This window comes from Eumetopias jubatus, unplaced genomic scaffold (assembly GCF_037043125.1).
Source record: "Eumetopias jubatus isolate StellerSeaLion01/CBP00866 unplaced genomic scaffold, mEumJub1_p1.0 scaffold_3, whole genome shotgun sequence".
NCBI classification, from domain to species: Eukaryota; Metazoa; Chordata; class Mammalia; order Carnivora; family Otariidae; genus Eumetopias; species Eumetopias jubatus.
The window spans coordinates 172,372,468-172,380,177 of NW_028274809.1; positions in this window are offsets into that span (position 1 = coordinate 172,372,468).

Sequence of the window (7,710 nt, forward strand, 5' to 3'; positions counted from 1 at the left end):
TATCTCTATTTATTTACCTTTTTATCTGTCATTTACCTTTGTGTGTATGTTTTGAAACCCAAATGATAATATACAATATATTTATAACAGTGTAAATAAAAATATGTTAATAAATGTTTTAAGTTCAGACAGTAGAATATGTTAAAGTAAATCACATAGCATGGAGACAAGAATCAACAATTTTTCAATAAAATTTTTACATAGTGTTAGGATGATTGATGTACTCTATATAGGAATAATTTCAAATGGCATCATTTACCTATACAATATATCATGGAATGTAAACCAGAGTTATTTCCAGATCCTGTTCAGATTATAACAAATGAAAAAACAGACATTAAAACAACATGAAGTAAATAGAAGATATTGTATTAACAAAATTTTACTCCTGCTGTATTGGTTATTAAAGGGGAAAGAAAAAAAAAACAAAAAAATGAGTTTAAGTAATATAGTCAATTATCATAATCATTGATTTATTTTGGGAGAGGATTAGACCTGCTTTAATAGTTACTCAGAGAAAAATATACATTCTTGAAGATTTATGAGTAAATTTCAGCCATACTATAGTAATATTTTCCACTATTTTATCATTTATCATTTATCATTTATACTTTAGTATGGTTCTTCACTTTTCATCTATTACAGACTCATTTGGCAGTCTGTTAAGGTTGATGGATTTTTTTTTTAAGTGTACAAACTAAAATATATGTGATTACAAAGAACATTATCTAACACACTATTATCAAAATATAAAAAACACATAAAATTCTGTATTAATACATCAAATAATGTCTATTAATATATCAAATAATATGTCTAACAAAAACTTCAATTGCTTTGATTTCTACTGTTGATAAAACTGTGTCTCTTTAATGCCATTATAGTTTGCTGCAAAATTCAAAATTAAAACAGTGGCTAGAGATTTATAAAAATAAAAGTGTAGGTTTCCCCATCCAAGTTCACAGATCCCCCGAATTCTGTAATAAACTCATAATTATATTCCATAATAAATTCAGCTCCTAAAGGGCATTAACAAGAACATTTACACATGCATAATTAACATATTTCTGGTGTTTTATGATTTACAAACATCAAAATTTTAGAGAAGAAATTCCTGAGGCTTTTAGAATTTCTGTCTTCTAAAAATATGCTTATCAAAAACTGTTCCTATACCTCCATAATTCTAATTTACATTAGTTTTACTTTACTTCCTTTATATTTTTTCTTTAAAATATTTTTAAATCTTAAAAATTATCTTTTTGGGTGCCTGGGTGGCTCAGTTGGTTGAGCATTGACTCTTGATTTTGGCTCAGGTAATGATCTCAGGGTTCTGGGATCAAGCCCCATACTAGGCTCCCTGGCAGCTAGGAGTCTGCTTGTCCCTCTCTCTCCCCTCTGTTCCTCCCCCCTCTTGGGTGCTCTCTTTCTCAAACAAATAAATACATGTTTAAAAAAATAATGATTTATTTTAGGAAATTTCTGAATATCTACTACCTTCCTGAACTTATACCCTACGAGATAAAAGTCTGTATTCTTTTTGAGAACAACACCAAAAATAAGGGATGCATTTAATACATTTTCTTACCTGTTGAAATAAAGTTATGCAAAAAATAAAACATTATGTAATTTACAATGAGCATTCTAAAACATAGTATTATTTTTAGTCATATTTGCAAATTTGAAACTCATTTATTATTTGATTTTTCTATCATTTAGGTGTGAATTCTAATGCAGTTTCATTGCCTTGGCAATATGACTAATATTTGATGTCATAAGTAATTGATAAGATATGCCCCAATTGAAGTACATTTTTTTTGTTCCCATTGTTTTTACTTTTTTTTTACTTTAAAACAGGACGTGACAAGGTTTTAATCACCATACATTACATCATTAGTTTTTGATGTAGTGTTCCATGATTCATTGTTTGTGCATAACACGCAGTGCTCCATGCAGAACGTGCCCTCTTTAATACCCATCACCAGGCTAACACATCACCCCACTCCCCTCTCCTCTAGAACCCTCCCCAGTTTGTTTTTCAGAGTCCACCATCTCTCAGGTTTCATCTCCCCCTCCGATTTAAACCCCTTCATTCTTCCCCTCGGCTTATCTTTTTTTTTCCTTAACATATGTTGCATCATTTGTTTCAGAGGTACAGATCTGTGATTCAACAGTCTTGCACAATTCACAGAGCTCACCATAGCACATACCCTCCCCAATGTCTATCACCCAGCCATCCATCTCTCCCACCCCCTACCACTCCAGCAACCTTCAGTTTGTTTCCTGAGATTAAGAATTCCTCATACCAGTGAGATCATATGATACATGTCTTTCTCTGATTGACTTATTTCACTCAACATAATACCCTCCAGTTCATCCATATCGTTGCAAATGGCAAGATCTCATTCCTTTTGATGGCTGCATAATATTCAATTGTGTATGTATACCATATCTTCTTTATCCATTCATCTGTCAATGGACATCTTGGCTCTTTCCACAGTTTGGCTATTGTGGACATTGCTGTTATAAACATTGGGGTGCACGTACCCCTTCAGATTCCTACATTTGTATCTTTGTGGTAAATACCCAGTAGTGTAATTGCTGGATCGTATGGTAGCTCTATTTTCAACTGTTTGAGGAACCTCCATACTGTTTTCCAGAATGGTTGCACCAGCTTGTATTCCCACCAACAGTGTAGGACGGTTCCCCTTTCTCCGCATCCCTGCCAACATCTCTCGTTTCCTGACTTGTTAATTTTAGCCATTCTGACTGGTGTGAGGTGGTATCTCATTGAGGTTTTGATTTGGATTTCCCTGGATGCCGAGCGATGTTGAGCACTTTTTCATGTGTCTGTTGGCCATTTGGATGTCTTCTTTGGAAAAATGTCTGTTCATGTCTTCTGCCCATTTCTTGATTGGATCATTTGATCTTTGGGTGTTGAGTTTGATAAGTTCTTTATAGATTTTGGATACTAGCCCTTTATCTGATATGTCATTTGCAAATATTTTCTCCCATTCTGTCGGTTGTCTTTTGGTTTTGTGGACTGTTTCTTTTGCTGTGCAAAAGTTTTTAGCTTGATGAAATCCCAATAGTTCATTTTTGCCCTTGCTTCCCTTGCCTTTGGCGATGTTTCTAGGAAGAAATTGCTGCGGCTGAGGTCAAAGAGGTTGCTGCCTGTGTTCTCCTTTAGGATTTTGATGGACTCCTGTTGCACGTTTAGGTCTTTCAACCATTTGGAGTCTATTTTTGTGTGGGGTGTAAGGAAATGGTCCAGTTTCATTCTTCTGCATGTGGCTGTCCAATTTTCCCAACACCATTTGTTGAAGAGACTGTCTTTTCTCCATTGGACATTCTTTCCTGCTTTGTCAAAGATAAGTTGACCATAGAGTTGAGGGTCCATTTCTGGGCTCTCTATTCTGTTCCACTGATCTATGTGTCAGTTTTTATGACAGTACCATACTGTCTTGATGATGACAGCTTTGTAATAGAGCTGGAAGTCCGGAATTGTGATGCTGCCAGCTTTGCTTTTCTTTTTCAACATTCCTCTGGCTATTCGGGGTCTCTTCTGGTTCCATAAAAATTTCAGGATTATTTGTTCCATTTCTTTGAAAAAAGTGGATGGTATTTTGATGGGGATTGCATTGAATGTGTAGATTGCTCTAGGTAGCATTGACATCTTCACAATGTTTGTTCTTCCAATCCATGAGCATGGAACGTTTTTCCATTTCTTTGTGTCTTTCTCAACTTGTTTCATGAGTATTTTATAGTTTTCTGAGTACAGATCCTTTGCCTCTTTGGTTAGATTTATTCCAAGATATCTTATGGTTTTGGGTGCAATTGTAAATGGGATTGACTCCTTAATTTCTCTCTCTTCTGTCTTGTTGTTGGCGTATAGGAATGCCACTGATTTCTGTGCATTGATTTTATATCCTGCCGCTTGACTGAATTCCTGTATGAGTTCTAGCAGTTTTGGGGTGGAGTCTTTTGGGTTTTCCACATAAAGTATCATATCATCTACAAAGAGTGAGAGTTTGACTTCCTCTTTGCTGATTTGGATGCCTTTGACTTCTGTTTGTTGTCTGATTGCTGTGGCTAGGACATCTAATACTATGTTGAATAGCAGTGGTGAGAGTGGACATCCCTGCCACGTTCCTGACCTTAGGGGAAAAGCTCTCAGCTTTTCCCCATTGAGAATGATATTCGCTGTGGGTTTTTCATAGATGGCTTTTATGATATTGAGGTATGTACCCTCTATGCCTATACTCTGAAGAGTTTTGATCAAGAAAGGATGCTGTACTTTGTCAAATGCTTTTTTTGCATCTATTGTTGTTCTTTCTTTTGTTAATATATTGTATCACGTTGATTGATTTGCAGATGTTGAACCAACCTTGCAGCCCAGGGATAAATCCCACTTGGTCGTGGTGAATAATCCTTTTACTGTACTGTTGGATCCTATTGGCTAGTATTTTGGTGAGAATTTTTGCATCCATGTTCATCAGGGATATTGGTCTGTATGTCTCCTTTTTGATGGGGTCTTTGTCTGGTTTTGGGATCAAGGTAATGGTGGCCTCATAAAATGAGTTTGGAAGTATTCCTACCATTCCTATTTTTTGGAACAGTTTCAATTCTTCTTTAAATGTTTGGTAGAATTCCCCTAGGAAGCCATCTGGCCCTGGGCCTTTGGTTGTTTGGAGATTTTTGATGACTGCTTCAGTTTCCTTGGTGGTTATAGGTCTGTTCAGGTTTTCTAATTCTTCCTGGTTCAATTTTGGTAGTTGATACATCTCTAGGAATGTATCCATTTCTTCCAGGTTATCTAATTTGCTGGCATAGATTTGCTTATAATATGTTCTTATAGTTGTTTGTATTTCTTTGGTGTTGATTGTGATCTCTCCTCTTTCATTCATGATTTTGTTGATTTGGGTCATTTCTCTTTTCTTTTTGATAAGTCTGGCCAGGGGTTTATCAATCTGTTAATTCTTTTAAAGAACCATCTTCTAGTTTCGTTCATCTGTTCTATTGTTCTTTTGGTTTCTGTTTCATTGATTTCTGCTCTGTTCTTTATTATTTCTCTTCTCCTGCTGGGTTTAGGCTTTTTTGCTGTTCTTTCTCCAGCTCCTTTAGGTGTAGGGTTAGGTTGTGTATTTGAGACTTTCTTGTTTCCTGAGAAAGGCTTGTATTGCTATATACTTTCCTCTCAGGATTGCCTTTGCTGCATCCCAAAGATTTTGAACAGTTGTGTTTTCATTTAATTGGTTTCCATGAATTTTTTTAATTCTTCTTTAATTTCCTGGTTGACCCAATCATTCTTTAGTAGGATGCTCTTTAGCCTCCATGTATTTGAGTTCTTTCTGACTTCCCTCTTGTGATTGAGTTCTAGTTTCAAAGCTTTGTGGTCTGAAAATATGCAGGGAATAATCCCAATCTTTTGGTACCAGTTGAGACCTGATTTGTGACCTCGGATGTGATCTATTCTGGAGAATGTTCCATGGACACTAGAGAAGAATGTGTGTTCCATTGCTTTGGGATGGAATGTTCTGAATATGTCTGTGAAGACCATTTGGTCCAGTGTGTCATTGAAAGACTTTATTTCCTTGTTGATCTTTTGCTTAGATGATCTGTCCATTTCAGTAAGGGGGGTGTTAAAGTCCCCCACTATTATTGTATTGTTGTCAATGTGTTTTTTGCTGCTATTATTAATTGCCTTATATAACTGGCTGCTCCCATGTTAGGGGCATAGATATTTACAATTGTTAGATCTTCTTGTTGGATAGACCCTTTAAGTAGCATATAGTGTCCTTCTTCATCTCTTATTACAGTCTTTGTTTTAAAATCTAATTTGTCTGATGTAAGGATTGCCACCCCAGCTTTCTTTTGGTGTCCATTATCATGGTAAATGGTTTTCCACCCCCTCACTTTCAATCTGGGGGTGCCTTTGGGTCTAAAATGAGTCTCTCACAGACAGCATATTGATGGGTCTTGTTTTTTAATCCAATCTGATAGCCTGTGTCTTTTGATTGGGGCATTTAGCCCATTTACATTCAGGGTATTGAAAGATATGAATTTAGTGCCATTGTATTGCCTGTAAGTTGACTATTACTCTATATTGTCTGTGTTCCTTTCTGGTCTATGCTGCTTTTAGGCTCTCTCTTTGCTGAGAGGACCCCTTTCAGTAGTTCTTGTGGGGCTGGTTTCGTGTTTGCAAATTCCTTTAGTTTTTGTTTGTCCTGGAAGCTATTTATCTTTCCTTCTATTTTCAATGACAGCCTAGCTGGATATAGTATTCTTGGCTGCATGTTTTTCTCTTTTAGTGCTCTGAAGATATCATGCCCATCCTTTCTGACCTGTCAGGTCTCTGTGGATAGGTTTGTTGCCATTCTAATGTTTCTACCATTATAGGTTACATATATCTTCTCCCGAGCTGCTTTCAAGATTTTCTCTTTGTCTTTGAGACTTGTAAGTTTTACTATAACATGTCAGGATGTTGACCTATTTTTATTGATTTTGAGAGGGGTTCTCTGTGCCTCCTGGATTTTGATGCCTTTTTCCATCCCCACATTAGGGAAGTTCTCTGCTATAATTTGCTCCAATATACCTCCTGCCCCTCTCTCTCTTTCTTCCTCTTCTGGTATCCCAATTATTCTAATGTTGTTTCATCTTATCATATCACTTATCTCTCGAATTCTGCCCTCGTGATCCAGTAATTGTTTATCTCTCTTTTTTTCAGCCTCTTTATTTTCCATCATTGGGTCTTCTATATCACTGATTCTCTCTTCTGCCTCTTTTATCCTAGCAGTTAGTGCCCCCATTTTTGACTGCACCTCATTAATAGCCTTTTTGATTTTTACTTGGTTAGATTTTAGTTCTTTTATTTCTCCAGAAAGGGTTTCTCTAATAACTTCTATGCTTTTTCAAGCCCAGCTAGTATCTTTAAAATCATGATTCTGAACTCTAGGCCCGACATCGCAGTAATGTCCATATTGAGTAGGTCGCTGGCAGATGCTAGTACCTCTTGTTCTTTTTGTTGAGGTGATTTTTTTCCTCTTGTTATTTTGTCCAGAGTAGAATAGATGAATGAGAGAACAAAATGCTAACAGGTTATCAACGTCCCCAGAAAATTACTCTAATCAAATAAGAAAAGACCTGAAACCAGGGGAAAAGAAATGAAAGAAAGAAAAAGAAAGAAAGAAAAAAAAAGAAAAAGATAAATACAAACAAAAACAGAACAAAACAAAACAAAAAAAAATCAGAATATGATCAAATACCATCAGGCTGGTGCATAGATCAGTGCCACATACTAGATTTTGGGTGTATTTTGGTCTGTTAGAAGAAAGTGCCTCCTAAAATTTTAAAGAAAGAAACAGTTATATATCTACAAAATAAGGTTTGATACGATGAAGGGATGGAATATGACTGTAAAGATGAAAATTATAAAAAAATTTTAAAAGGAATTGATAATAAGGTGTTTGAAAAAGGAAAGAACTGCCTTCGGCTCAGGTCATGATCCTGGAGTTCCAGGATCAATCCTGCATCGGGCTCCCTGCTCAGGAGGGAGTCTGCTTCTCCCTCTGATCCTCCCTCCTCTCATGTGCTCTCTCTCTCTCATTCTCTCTCTCAAATAAATAAATAAATAAAATCATTAAAAAAAAGGAAAGAGAGAAAGAAAAACAAAGCAGAGAGAATGTGATCAGGCAGGAGATTAGAAGAAAGCCA